The sequence below is a fragment of the Dipodomys merriami genome, unplaced genomic scaffold (assembly GCF_024711535.1).
Source record: "Dipodomys merriami isolate MVZ:Mamm:240054 unplaced genomic scaffold, mDipMer1.0.p SCAF_1, whole genome shotgun sequence".
In the NCBI taxonomy this organism is placed as follows: Eukaryota; Metazoa; Chordata; class Mammalia; order Rodentia; family Heteromyidae; genus Dipodomys; species Dipodomys merriami.
This window is the reverse complement of record NW_027202270.1, coordinates 56,863,856-56,880,107: the sequence shown is the minus strand read 5'-3', so window position 1 is coordinate 56,880,107 and position 16,252 is coordinate 56,863,856.

The window sequence follows — 16,252 nt, the reverse complement described above, 5'->3', positions numbered from 1 at the left end:
ATATGTAAAACATGAGACTCTCAAACTCATATAGCTATTGTAAAATTGAAAAAGAAGTTCATTATAATCACAAACAGAATTGAGCACATCAGAATTATCTTACCAAAATAGTATCCCTGGAAGCATTGTGTACTATCTCCTCATACCTGTCAGGATGACAGTTACTAAAAAGAAGACAAAGGAGGAGGAGGAGGAGGAGGAGGAGGAGGAGGAGGAGGAGGAGGAGGAGGAGGAGGAGGAGGAGGAGGAGGAGGAGGAGGAGGAGGAGGAGGAGGAGGAGGAGGAGGAGGAGGAGGAGGAGGAGGAGGAGGAGGAGGAGGAGGAGGAGGAGGAGGAAAGAAAAAGGAAAAAGAGAAAGAGAAAGGAAGGAAGGAAGGAAGGAAGGAAGGAAGGAAGGAAGGAAGGAAGGAAGGAAGGAAGAAAGGAAGGCAGGCAGGCAGGCAGGAAGGAAAGAAGGAAGGCAGGCAATAAATGTTGGCAAGGACGTGGGAAAACGGACACTATGAAAAACTTTGTAGGGAAGTTCCTCAAAAAACAATTGAACTACCAGATGATCCAGCAATCTCAATTTGTTTTCTTAGCCAAGAGAATTGAGGAAATTGCACTGCTTATATCTATTGCAGTTTTACTCATAATATTTAAGGTATAAAACACCCTCAAATACACTGAGAGATAAACGGATAAAAAATGTGTGTATATATATGTATATATGTATATATATATGTATCTAAGAAAATGCTGTTTGTTCTTTGAAAGAAAGGAAATTCTTCGACCTTCAAATGACCATGTTGGGCTTTGAAGATCTAATGTTAAACCAGTGAGAAAAGGAAAATGACAACATAATTCCATTTCCATGAGGCATTTTAAATAATAAAATCCATAGAATCGAAGTCTGTTGCCATGGCTAGAGGAAGGTTAAAAGGAAGTTAGCAAGTAGCACAATGTTGCAGATATACAGAGCAATAAATTGTAGATACCTACTGCATAGCATTGTACAAATAGCTAATAGTAATCTATTCTGTAGTTGAAGATTAAGATTATTATATATACATCAATATAATAAAAATTAAGCAAGAAGAAAATACTTTATCACATATAATAGAACCACCATTATTTCAAAATATAGCACTATTTATAGATCTTATTATAGAACTAAAATACTTCTTTATTTTATTGTTTAATCAACCTTGTATTTCAAGTGAACTAAATTTTTGTTATTATTTCCTTTATCCTCTAGCCCAAAGAAGTAGTTTCACATATTAAGTAGTGTTAAAACAAAAGCAATATCTTATTTGTCTCAGATTCAGCTAGGCAAGCAATAAGCTAATAAGTTTTCATATTGGACCATTGATTTTTGGCAAGCAAAGACTTTTTGAAGTTGTACTTGAAAAGTGACGTTATTGCTTGCCTAGTGTCGTTGGTACATGGTGGCATCAGACTCATTCTGAATCACTTACTTTCTGTACAAGAAAAGGTTAGGAAAGAAATTTTCATATGGTCAGACTTGGGTTAAAACACTGCCATGTGAAGTACCAAAAAGCTGTAGCTCAATTAAATTATCACTGTGATATTAAAATAGTGAAAGCTTACCTTAAAAAGAAACAGTTTACCTTAAAAAGAATAGTTTACCTTAGGAAGGAAGGACAGAAAGAAAGAAAGAGAGAAACAAAGAAAGAGAAATTACAAATATAGCATATAGTTTATTAAGTCAAAGGGCATATTTCTGTATAAATCTGTTTCAAACATAGCCAGAAACTTCCAATTTTCAAAAGTCATTGGAACGTTCTTGCTTTATTTCCCTTGCTGTACTCTTTAGCTCTGAACTATTAGCTTCTAATCCTGTTTATCTTTGTCACTGATGTTTTCAGCTGTAATGATTTCCAACTCATAGACTATCTAATTCACTAGAGAATCCATTTGAAATTCCCACCTTTTTCAGTGACTGGAAACAAGAAATAACATGGAAACAAAGGATGCTGAGAAGACTAGACACATGGCAGATACTCCTTGCCAAATGAAACTGGTTCACAAAAATTTTACAGTTACAGTTTACAAGTAGAATAAAAAGCAATATAACTTTAACAAAAGGTTTTGGGGAAATCTGCATTTTAAAACAGTTTAAGTTTCCAGCGTGTGGATTTGTTTTCAGTATCACTCATGGAGAGCAAGTAACTTGCATTCCGTAAAATATTTTTTCTAGTATTTTCCCCTCTATTTTTTTTTCAATTTTTATATTAGGGAAATGTTCACTTGGAATGATTTCATTTAAAATAGTGTAACTTAAAATTTTAAAGCATAAAACACTAGGATAAAGTGTGGAATTCCTTAAGAGACTGTGGAAAGTTATTCCTCCCAAAGTGAGGTAGGTGTTTACTTAAGAATAACAAAACTGTTCTTCTAAAAATAAGTAATAGTAATCATTTTGACTTAAGGCATAGATGAAGGTGATGTGTCTAGGTAAAAGATTTGCAGTCTTTTGCAAATCTTTTGCAGTCTTTGGAGACTTAGTAAGACATTAGTGTCATGAAAATAGCAGTTGTTGTAATGTAAAGGTACAAAAAATAATCAACATTCTGCTATATGGCCAGTTTTTAAAAATGATCAAGCAAAATTAGTCATTCAAGAACAAGATCAACAATGCATTCACAATCAGTAGGTACCAAAGCAAGTAAGCAACTCTCTGTGATTCGTGGCTACCACAGACCTAGTAGTCATTAGTTGTTCACCAAATTGCGAGTGCTGACATATAGGTTTGTGATTCATCCATAGTTATTCACTTAGTGCAACAACATACCTGGAACACAGCAAACATCCCATCCAATACTCTGAATACATGAGTAAGTGCATAGGTAAATGATAAGAGGAAGCAGTAAATAAATGAGAGTTTCATGCTGCTTTGTTGGACAGTGTCCATCTTTCCCTGATCTTTTCTGGTTTGGGGAACCATGGGTTAAAACTATGCCTACCTAAATTTAGTCTTGTCAGTGTGAGCCATATGAAACCTCTGTCCATCTTTATGCTAATGTCTACAACTTGACATGGGAATTTTCTGCTTATATTAAGAATAATGTATACATTTCTTTGTCAAATGACAATTCCTTTGTACAACTAAAGATAATAAAACAAAAAATAGAAGACAATAATGTCATCTATATCAACCCAGAAAGTGAGCATATTCAGGTGAGATAACACATACCACACTTAGATGAGAGGCGCTAACAAAAACTTACGGTATCACTCTTGACAAATCAAATTTGAAAGAATGATTTTTTAATAATGTATAAAGAAATTTTCCTTGAAATATCTGCTCAAAAAACCCCATGAAGGTAACTATTGCTCAGGTAGTAGGGGGAATGCAAAACTCCACTTTCATAAATAAGAATGGTTGTAAGCAATAGGAAATGCCATATCGAGAGTCTACATTTCTCAAAACATATCAGAACTAAGTGACAAGTTTTTATAGTTAAAAACCTCTAACCTGGAGCCAGTGGCTCACGCCTGTAATCTTAGCTACTCAGGAGGCTGAGATTTGAGGATCGCGGTTCAAAACCAGCCCAGGCAGGAAACTCCTTGAAACTCTTATCTCCAATAAACCACCAGAAAACCGAAAGTGGCGCTGTAGCTCAAGTGGTACAGCAATAGCCTTGAGCTGAAGAGCTGAGGGACAGCGCCCAGGCCCAGAGTTCAAGCCCCATGACCGACAAAAAACAAACAAAAAAAAAGGGGGGGCTGGGAAGGTGGCTCAGTGGTAGAGCGCTTGCCTTGCATGCATGAGGCCCTGGGTTCAATTCCTCAGCACCACATAAGCAAAAAGAAAAAAACCGGAGGTGGCACTGTGGCTCAAGTGGTAGAGTGCTAGCCTTGAGCTGAAGAGCTGAGGGACAGTGTCCAGGCCCAGAGTTCAGGCCCCACGACCAGACCCAAAAAAAACCCAAAAAACAAAAAAAAACCTCTAGCAGAAAGCAGAGAGGCCACACTGAATTTGGAAGCTGTTTGAGGCTGTTCATTATTGATCCATAATTTGAATTATTTTCCAATCACTTTGTTTAAGTGACAAAACTGCTAAAATCACCAGTTTGTCTTCAAGGACCTACTGAGGATGCAGTTGATGAAACTGTCCTGGGACACAGAAAGGTAGCCCATGAGAGGTCCCAACAGCCTATACACTCATTAATAATTTAACAGTGAAGACATCATTAAAAGTGACAGAAAATGATGTGATAACAATTTCAGAAAATATTTAATATCAACAAAACTTTAAATGCAAAAAAGAAGCTTGTCTTCACACGGTTCCATTTTAAGGCAAGAAAAAAATTAAATTAAAATATGACTGTGAAAAATATGACTGTCTAATGGGAGAATCAGCAGAGAGGGAAAGTAGAAACAAGGAGAGAAAGAGGAGTGGAAAAGGTCAAAGGATGCTACATCTATCAACTGATCAATCAATGAATATAGTCTAGTGAAACCCAAAGTGGGAAAGGAAGGGTGGGAGACTTTACAAGCATCTATTCTAGTAATACTTTCTGTCTTCAAGTATGTTCTTACCTGCAACCTGTCTATCCTTACATGTGAGGTACATCAACTGTAATGAGTATATGTCTAAGATTCATTCTTTTAACCTAACCCGACAAAACATTTTACCTACTATTTTCCTGCTGTTTTCCCCGCTACTGAACCATTGTTCTGTCAGCTCTTTATTATGGGCCTTCAGGCACACCAGTGGCTTACTTACTTGGAATGCCCATTCCCCTTCCAACACTCAGTTATGTTTCACTAATAATTAGAGGTAGCCTCATATTATTCTATCAGGCACAGTGTCTAGGTATATTGCCTTTTGTGATGTGTGCGCCAGACCTGGACCTTGAACTCAGAGCCTGGGCACTGTCCCTGAGCTTCTTTTGTTCAAGGCTAGCACTCTACCACTTGAGCTGCGGTGCCACTTCCTGCTTTTTCTGTTTATGTGGTACCGAGGAATTGAACCAGTGGCTTCATGCATGCTAGGCAAGCAGTGTACCATTATGCTACATTCCCGCCCAATATATTGGCTTTTGATGGTAGTCTTGTAGCACAGTTGCTTTCTTTCTTTTTCCTTCCTTTTCTCCATATATAGATATGTTTGAACTCAGGGCCTGGGCGCTGTCCCTGTGCCTCTTTGTGCTCAAGACCACATAAGCCAAAGCACCACTTCTGGCTTTTTCTGAGTAGTTCATTTCAGATAACTCACAGAGTTTCCTGCCCAAGCTGACTTTGAACTGCAATCCTCAGATCTTGGCCTCCTGAGTAGCTAGGATTACAGGCAGGAACATTGTTGCCCTGCTTAATATTTTTTCTTAAGAGCAAATTATTCAGCTATTGAATAAATACTTTAGCTTTCTGTCCTTTATTTCCCTATAGTTTGTTGGTAAGAGGACTCATTGCTTTGTCTAATCATAAATATGTACTTGAAGTATTAATAAATTAATATGTAGATTCTATTGTAACCAACTTTACCTTTCTCCACAATAAAGGTTAAATAAATACAAAGCTTTAAGAACTCCTTTGAAGAATTACTTAAAGATCATTAAAAGAAAAGAAGAAGAAAGAAATGCTCTATCCATTTCCATGATACATATCCCATTGAGGAATCAGTACCATACCAACCTTAACTAGTCTCACCACTGGTCATGTCAGGCCCCATTTCCAAAGACTATGGGATGCTTTGTGGCTTCCAGTAAGAGTAGGCTCATTCCTATAGAAAAATAGATTTCCCAAGACAAGCTTATTTTTTATACACCCACATGGGGGACAAATAGGACTGACCAAGTGCTGGTTTATTTCAAATATTTTCCAGATTATTCAATGCAAATTCCTTTTCTACAATATTCCATTGTCATTTTTAAGTGAACTTGGCAAAGCTAAGGGCTGTGACTCATGAATGTTCACTTTCTTTCTGGATTAAGTAGGCAGTCACAGGCAAAAATGTCCAATGACTCAAAGTTTCTATGAGTATGTTCAAGTTTTATTTTCCCTTTTAGAAATCACTCTGAGTACAACTAGGAGAAATAATAATGTGTGTGTGTGTCCTTCCTGTCATTCCTGTGCAAACAGTACACTCTTCCGGACTTGTCTTTTCAGAAATATTTCCATTTTTCTAGGTTCTCTGATCTATTCCTTTATTAAAATAAAATAATCACTTCTTCCTATGCATTTCCTTTTAGAAGCTTAACAACAAATAACTCAAACAGATTAAGTACCATAGAAATTAGAGAAAATTAGATATATAAACCTATTGTAAGCATCCTGAGAGCTTGAACTGTTCTTTGGTGGAATTGTATTGTATTAGGATAAATTTAATCTACTTAGGGTCATCAGAAGCTCAGCAGATCTTTGAACTTTATCACCAGTTATCTTATTCTGCTTACTAGAGTAAATAGATCAAAAAAGTAGATCTCACTTTATGGCACAACAGTTTACTTTGTCCAATAAATGTTTTAAAATGGATGAGTGTGGTACCCAGCTCCTCAAAAAGTAAACACTTATGCTTATAGCTCCTTGAAAATAATGGCTATTACCTTCAAATTATATAATACCCACAAGAATAAATTCTTTTAACCTCCTACTATAGATTAGATGTCTGTTTCCCTGGCCCCACCCAATTCATAACTGAAACTTAACTCCCAACAGGACAGGAGGCCCTTGGAAACTGACTAGGTTACTGAGAAGAGTTTTCATGCATGGGATTACTGTCCTTAAACCGCACAGCCCCCTAACTCCTTATGGAACATGAAAACTTATGAGAGGGGATGGCTGTTTTGAGAAAGGAAGTGGGGCCTCAACAGATATCCACTTTGTAGGTGTGTGAAATAAAATGCAGTACTGCTGTGGAAACCAAAATGGATTAAGATCCATGTCAAATTCCAAATTGATTGAAACTTGAACTGGATTCTGGATCAGATATTATAGTTATAGCCAGAAAGACAATTCCTGCCATTTTTATGGTTCAGAAATTACTAAGTTTTTTTTAATATGAAATTTTAGGTATGAAGTCTAAACACCAAAGTGAAGAATATAAAGGCTATCCAAAAAAAAGTTGTATAATGACTCAAGTAGACATTTGAACAAAGTATAAGGGAAGACACTGAAACAAATTAGCATTATGTACTTATGAAAATTAATCATGGATTGGAGCAAACTTATTTCAAAAAAGAGAAGTTGCATTTATAAAACAATCCCTGGTAACTTCTTCTTCTTCTTTTTTGAAAATCTAGTTGTTTTGTGACATTTCCATGATCTGTTTATCTGTATTCACCAATTATTCCCTCTCATGTTAAAAATGTGCTGCAGCTACAGTACCACTCTCTTCTGGATGTAAATGACGGAAGCTCATCGTTGTTGTCATTGTTGTTGTTGTTTGTTTGTTTGTTTTTTACTTTTTACTTTTGGTTTTATTTTCACTCTTCTTTTAACATGCCTGGCATCTCAGAAGAATGCTCTCATTTTCCTCTGATCTCAGCCTCTATTTATTCCCTCAGCCATTTCCTTCCAGTACTAAGTTGCCTTCCTTGCTAGAAGCCTTCCCAACTTTTTCTGATGCCACTGGAGTTCCAGATCCCCTCACAAGAATCTAAACATAGGAAGTGGTGCTGTGGCTCAAGCGGTAGAGTGCTCGCCTTGAGCTGAAGAGCTCAAGGACAGTGACCAAGCCCAGAATTCAAATCCCATGACCCACAGAAAAAAAAAGAAAAAAAGAGAAAGAATCTACACATAGAGGTGATTTCATAAGGAAGGAAATATCCACAGACTGTAATCGTTAAGAAAATTATGAGAGAGCTGAATTTCAGAAAACAACCTAACTCCAGGGCAAAGTGCATCTGTGCTCTATAAGACTTATAGAACACAGATATAGACTGCATTTCCCTGCAAGACTATTACTGCCATACTTGTTTATCAAGCTTCTCAAACTTCTCAGAGAAAGAAAAATTGTGTATGTCCCAGGCAACCTTCGAAGATGCTTCTTAACTATATAATAACTCTGCAGATAGGGTATGTTTAAATTTTAAGTTAAATTTATTTTAAACAGATATTTAAAGCCATAAAAGAGTATACATTAATTGGGACTCATGTAATGTTTTAGTACCTGTATTTATTGTTTGTGTAAATCAGATGAACTATATTTATCTCTTCAAATATTTATCACTAGTTTATGGTAAAGAAAATCACTTATTTTAGCTTTTTGTAATGTATGGTGTATTGTTATTATCTAATCTACAGTCGTCTTACGGTAATAGGACACAAGAACTTTTTATTTCTATGAAACTGTAACTAAGTACCCATTAGAGAACCTCTGCCCACCTTTTTTTTTTTTTTTTGTTAGTCGTGGGGCTAGAACTCTGGGCCTGGGCGCTGTCCCTGTGCTCTTCAGCTCAAGACGAGTGCTCTACCGCTTGAGCCATAGCGCCACTTCTGGTTTTCTAGTGGTTTATTGGAGATAAGAGTTTCACAGACTTTCCTGCCCTGTCTGGCTTTGAACCGTGGTCCTCTGATCTCAGCCTCCTGAGTAGCTAGTATTACAGGCGAGAGCCTCAGGCGCCGGACTTCTCCACCTTTCTTTTTGTTCTCCTCAGCCCCTGATAATTGTCACTCTGCTCTAACTTCTATATGTACAATATTTTTATATTCTATGTATGAGTGGCAACACTCAGTTCCTTCATTGCCTGGTTTGTTTCATTAAATAAAATAACCTCTACTTATAATTATGTTATTCTAAAAGATAGGGTTCATCTTTTTTTTTTCCCCATCATGGGGCTTGAACTCTGGGCCTGGTGCTGTCCTCGGCTCTTCAGCTCAAAGCTAGTGCTCTGCCACTTGAGCCACAGTGCCATTTCTGGTTTTTCTGGGAGGTTATTGGAGATAAGAGTCTTAAGGACTTTCCTGCCCTGATGACTTTGAACCATGATCCTCAGATCTCAGCCTCCACTGTAGCTAGGATTACAGGTGTGAGGCATTGGCATCCTGCTCATCTTTTTTTCTAAACAAGTAAATATTGTTTTATTTTGTGTATGTCACACTTTTGATCCATTTCTCAGCTGGTGATTAATTAGATCCTTTCCATTTCTTTTTCCAGTTGTGAGTGTTGCAATAGACATGAGAGTACAGTTGTCTCTGGCAGACGGATTTTATTTCCTTGGATACATACCTAGAAGTTAGATTGCTGAATCACATGGGAGGTTTATTTTAGTTTTCTGAGTAACCACACCCTGTTTTCCATAATAGTTGCTCTTATTTGCAGGTACAAAGAAGCCTAATGGGTGGATCTTGTCCAAGAGGGTCCCGAGTAGGAAGTGAGATTTAGTTGAAAAAGTGAGACCCTATTCTGAAAAATAACCAATAGAAATCAGAGCTGTGGATATGACTCCGTGGTAAGAGCATATGATTAGAAAGCACATAGGCCCTAAATTTATTTCCTTACTACCAAATAGATTTTTTAAAGAAAAGGAAAAAAAAAAAAAAACCCTTTGAGTCCATAGTTAAAATCTTTCTACCAAGAAATCTCTAGGTTCAGATAGCCTCATTAGTAAATATTTTTAATGTTTAATAAATAAAAATTATTTCAGAAAATATAAGATACAGGAACATTTTGAACTCAATTTTCAAGGTCAAAACCCATGACAAGAAAAGAAAACATAAAAATAGGTTAATATCTGCAATAATTACATGTGGAAACATCTCAACCTAATATTAATTTCCAAACCAAATCCAGAAATAAATAACATATTGGCTTCATGGCCAATTAGGGCTTATCTTAGGAATGTAAGATTGTTTTAATTTGTAAAACAAATCAATAAAATGTATCCTCTCAGAAAAATAAAATTCTAAATTTAACTTTTTACATGAAGAAAAACATTTAAAAATTCCAAGATACTGTCAGTAATCTTAGAAGGGAACTACCTCTATGTGTTAAAAGTACTCATAACACCCACAGTTAACATGCTTTTTAGTGAAAGACCACTTATGATTAGATCACTTTTGAATAGATTTAACATTTTATTGGAACTCCAAGCCCTAGTAGAATTACCAGGAAATAAGATATATGGAATTAGCCACATAAAAGCTAATAAACCAAGTAATTTATCAGGACTAGTACAAAACTATAATTCTATACATAAATGAAAACATACATAAATGAACTTGAAACAACTGGAATATAAAATATTAAAATATTCCTTTAAAATTCTTGGCATTAAGTTATTTCTTCTTTAAAAGTATGGCTGGGAAGGTGGCTCAGTGGTATAGTGCCTGCCTTGTATGCATGAGGCCCTGGGTTCGATTCCTCAGCACCACACAAGCAGAAAAAAAAGCCAGAAGTGGCACTGTGGCTCAAGTGGTAGAACCCTAGTCTTGAGCTGAAGAGCTGGGGGACAGTGCCCAGGCCCAGAGTTCAGGCCCCACGACCGGACCCCCCCCAAAAAAGAAAAAAAATATTATTGACTTGCCTCAAAAGCACAAAATATTAGGAACAAATTTCACAGATGACATGCAAGAATGAAATTAAAAATGTAAATAAAGTGATAAAAATAAAAATAAACAATGCTAAAGGATTGAGAGCTCAACATTGTTAACTAATCTGTAAATCCTAAATAACCAAAATCAATACCTACAATAATTTCTCCACAGAAATGTTCATGATGATTTACGATTTTTATCTGTAAATGCAAATAGCCAATAATTCAAATCTTAGGCTTCAGAAACTTTTTTTTTTTTTTTTTTTTTTCTCCGTCTTGAACTCTGGGCCTGGGCTCTGTCCCTCAGCTCTTCAGCTCAAGGCCAGCGCTCTATCATTTGAACCACAACACCACTTCCAGTTATCTGGCAGTTTATTGGCGATAAGAGTCTCTCGGCCTTTTCTGTCTGGGCTGGCTTTGAACCGTGATGCTCAGATCTCACCCTCCTGCGTAGCTAGCATTACAGACATGAGCCACCAGCACCCGGCATCTTCAGAAACTCTTTTTTTTTTTTTTTTTTTTTTTTTTATTTTCTTTGTGAACATATTGTACAGAGGAGTTACAATTACATGGGCAGGATAATGCATACATTTCTTACCAAGCATTGCAGCCTCCTCCTTTGTTTAATAGCAACTTTGAGCTGTCAAGGTTAGCATAGCCTGGTCTACAGCTCTGAGCATGTTCTAATCCTTTGTAGAGACAGGTAAGTCTGTCATGGCTCATCCAGTATAGAATCATCCTGATGTGCGTGGCTGGTGATGAGGGCTATGACATTGCTTCACGGAATGTACAGTTCCCATGATGGAATGTTCAAAGCTTTTGACATAGTCCTTAGAATAGTGAGTGCAGAGTGATAAATGATGAAAAAATTCAGGTGTATCAGCTAGCATTCAAGCAAATACACTGTACTCTAGAATTTCTTTAAGTTTTTTATTGTAAAAATATTGTATAGAGGGGTTAGAGTTACATGAGCAAGGTTATGAGTACATTTCCTATCAAGCATTGTTGCCTCTTCCTTTGTTTTTCCCCTATCATCCCTTCCCTCCCACCTCCACAACTATACTCCCTCCCCCCTAAATTGTAAAGTTCGTTTTTCAACATAGTGTCTTGTCCATCTCATGTTACAATGGGTCAACCTGTATTCCTAGTTAAACATTTTGTTTTTCCCTTCCCTTCCCCAAATTAGAGAAGTGTATATACAAGATGTAGGGCACCGAGTGAAAACAGGGGTTATACCGTGGGGGAGGAACATACAAAGCAACAAATGGTTATTGTTTCTAGAATTTTTTCTAGAAAGGAAATGGATATAGTGAATTAGAGCCTCTAGAGCAATTAGAATGATGTTAGGAGGGTTCAGAGAAAGCCACCACTGGTGTTTTAGGAAATCAGGAAGTAGAAGACCTGCAGAAAGCCACTGATGATGATCACAGGAGAGTAAAAGTGGACAGTTTTCCAAAGGATGCTCAGAAGCTTTCACCCATGTACACTGCTGCCACAAAAGCTATGATGTCTCCCATATCTTTCTCTTTCCAAGTTTTGAATAGTGCCTTCCATCACTGGAGTTTATTGGGAGAACTTGGAGTAATTGGAAATATAACTCTGAAGCTTACAACTACAGTAGAGAAGAGAGAGACTGCCACAAAGACATGCAAATTGTAAGAACTTCTGTTCAACAACTACTCATTGAGTATATACTAACACCATTCAAGGCATTGTACCAAGCTATGAATTTCATGCATATGTAATTCACCACTTGTCTTCAAGAAAATTGCAACTTAGAGGAAAGATTTACATCCAAATATTTTAGTCCAGGGAGTACCTGGTAAGTATGGAGTTAATAATGTAAATAAAATAATAAAATAGAGAAAGCATTTATGGAAGCTTATATTTTCTAATGTTCAGTCACTTACCTAATAGTTTAAAGCAGTAATCCTTCTAGCATCTGCATTTTCCATTAAGTTATAAAAAGAGTCCCTGTTTAAAAATATAACTCATTTTTAAGTTAAACATATTTCCTAAGCTATTCAACTCATTGCTAATGAGTTTATGGATAAATTGGTTCTACATGCCAAATACTATGGTTATACATTCTGAAGAACTTCCTCTTGCCCACTTTATCAAGGCTGAGCATGGGACAGAGTTATGGACTCAGATGAGACCTTTCTGAGGTGAAAATGTTCTTATTGGATAATGTATCCACTGACTAGATGAAGACAAGTACTTCCCCTAGAAGCAGTGCATTCGATTGGAATATTGAAGAATTCTTACTCAGAAACATATTTACTACTCTCACTCATCATACCCTGTTTCTGGTGTAATTGCCATAAGCATGAAAGAGCTTTTAGGGGTTTACTCTATTACACACCAGGTTTACTTTTAATTGGCATCTGCCTAGCGATTTTTGGTGGCACCTCATTTTTGTTGATGAAACATTATCTGTTGTAGGTTAATTTCACAGATGGCTTATTGTATTAATTTTCTGTTGATTATTCCTAGCTGAAATTCCACAGGGTGATATATCTAACTGGTCTCCAAATGCTAGTAGTGTGTTTCACTCACCATTTGAAGATATTGATATGTTTACTATGGTTGAGAGAAGAACTATAAACAGATTTTGGATAAACTATGACTATAAACAGGTTTTAATAAAGACCAGGACAGATTTCAATGCTACTTTGTATTATTTTATAAGTAGTTTATGTATTGACTTTTGTGAGTCATGCAGATGTCAAAAATTGCTCTTGTTACTTATGGAGAAGTGACACCATATTGAAAAATGTTATTTTTATCTCAACTGAGAGTGAAAAGCATTTTTATTCACTTATCCGCCCTCTTATTGTGCTTAAATTCTTCTTTCATATGTAGTGATGTCAATTTCTATTTTCAGTTACTAACAGTTTGTGATTTTTGTCCCTTTCTCTATTTGCAATGATAATTGGCTAATTAGAGAGTTGATCATTCATACATAAAACACAGCCCTGTTGAGAAGTAAGCTTTGGATATGCAAATGTTCTTATATATCAAAAGAGATTATTTTGAATATTTTCTCCCAAAACTGAGGGTTACTACTTGAGTTCACTACTCTTCACTACTGAAAGGTCATCAGTGACATTTTTAAAAACACACCAGAAAATAAACTGTGATTAATTTTTTGTGAACTTTGTATTTTAATATTTGTACACACATTCAAAATATGCTACTATCATTTATTTATGCATAAAATCTTGGCTCAACCAACTATGGCATTAAGATTCAGTTTCATCTTTACATGTGGTCATTAGCACATTAAGTTTCAAAGACTCGCAGAATCTTCTTTAGGTATTTTTTATGGCAAAGGAATATTTACTCAAGGAATACAGATTTCAAATATCTTTTCTGCAAATTACATAGGTTTTGGTGTGAGCTTTATGTCAGTATAATGGAATACTTGAGAGGCTTATAAAGAATTTGGGGTCACGGTTTTGGAGCTTCCAGCCTTCTATCCATACACTTCACTGTTTGGTGACTGTGGTGAGGCAGTATGTCATGATGGATTCATGTGGTGGTAAAAAGTTCCCACCCCATGGCCAAGAAGAAAAGGAGGAGGAGAAAGAGATTAAGGTTTCATAATCCTATCAGAGGGCCCTCCTACCCTCACTGAGACCTCTTCCACTAGACCCTATCTCATACCACATCCCAACAATACCATGTTGGGAACCAAGCTTTTAACACATAGGCCTTTTGGGAGAAATTAAGCATGCAAATTATAGGAGATACTAAATAGAACCATGCTTTTCTCTTGGATTATGATTCTATGACATATATAACAAAAGTTACTAAAAATGTTTGCAAAAGTACACTACAAGTCCAAGGTATTTGAAATCAATAGCATCACACATAATTACTCCTGTTTATTTAATTTCCTTGTAGCAAATTTTGTATTTGAACATCTACACATTTTAATACAATATCAATTTAAGTCAATGTAAGTACTTGCTTAGCAAGCATAAGGCTCTTAGTTCAAACCCCTGTACATACAGCCAGTTAAAGAAATCGATGGATCATTATGTGATTGGATTTTACAAATATTGTTTTAGTTGATCTTTATGTAAACCCAATTAAATACTAAAACAATTCTTCAGACAGGGCAATGGAGGCCTAGAAACTTTGAATAATTTATTAAAGTCACAGAGATAACAAGCAGCTAAGTTAGACATTGTGCTGATAGTTGCCTGATTCTTAAGTTTGTGTCTTTATTCAGTTTGCTATAATCAAGTGCCATAGCTGTCCTACAACAGAAAACAAAAGATGATACATATCAGTACCTAGCATAAGTACTGTAGGAAACTATCACATTTTTTTGGTTCTGATTTGTTTTTAAATGGGTGGGAATTGGTTTTACATTGATTCTAGAGCCTGAGTCTAAGATGTCTCTTCAAAGATTGAAGCAATTACCAACAAAATTACATGATCTAACTATGATTACCACAGCTCTGGATCGCGGTAACATTTCACCCATGGTTTACAGCCAGAACAACATTTCAATTTCAACATTAAAAGAGAGCCCATAGGTTCTTCAAAGAGTTTGCATAGAGATGTAGGGACAGATAGTCAGTTCATAGCATCAGCAGGAATACCTAGTTAAGGGAGCAGGACCTACATGATTAACTGGAGAGAATCAGAAAAAGTCATACGTAATAGTAAATATATAGAAGACAAGAACAAATTTCTACTGCTCGGAGGCCTTTAATTATAATGCAATACTTCGAGTTGTCTGAATAAGCAGGAAATACAGAAAACACGGGAACAGTCAGGGAGCTAACAAGACTGCAACTTTGGTAACACATGCCCACTTCTGCAATCCATTTTCCTGATGTATGTTCTCATTTTCTTACCCAGCATTCTGGGCTCATTTCAGAACTATTTTACATACTTGATTTTGTTATCGTAAACAAATTTCCTACTATGTTGAGACAACATTCCCAGGAGCTATGTGATAGCTCCTGGAGAATGGTTAGGCCTCTGGACATATTTTGAATTTACGTGGAAAATAACTGCAACTTGGGAATCTGGTTTGTCACTGGTCTGTCTTAGTCTAACTTCCTTCTTCCTCCTTCACATCTTCCTTTATTTCACCTTGGTGACAAAAGGACAGGGATGCCTACCTTAACATCCTTCAGTCTAAACACCTTCTAATCTTCCTTGCTAAGCTTCTAGAGTCTTATTCTATTTAAGACTATTCTTTTTCTAATGAAATCTAAGTAGGAGCCTATCAAGACACCTAATTTATCCTGTATCTTTTTTTTAAAAAAAATAAAATGCCACTTTTTAAAAAGAAAATTGATTTCCAGGAAGCATCTTTGAATTATTTCCATTAGGTTAATGCCCTGCATTCTCATTGTCTCTTCCTCCATAATGGTTGCTGAGACTGAGTGTCATCTCATCAACGTGACACTCTGTTTGAAAGCAGAAACAATATATTATGTATTTTGCATCCCTATAAATACACAACACAGCACCTGGCACATAGAAATTATTCACCAAATATTTGAATTCAAATGCAATGTTCTAAGCCATGGGGAAAGCTGCCTGAACAGAAGCAGTTATGGATGGAAAGGTCAGGGAAGCACTTGAGCTGGTTTTGCTGATATCAGGCCTCCTGTTCTTTCTAAAGAGTGTGGGAAATTCACACTTATTGTGCATGTTTTCGTGCCTTGCCACAAACCAGAAGTACAGGTGCAGATATTAGCATTGAGCAGATTTACACAAGCAAGAGCTCTTCCATTTGTCAT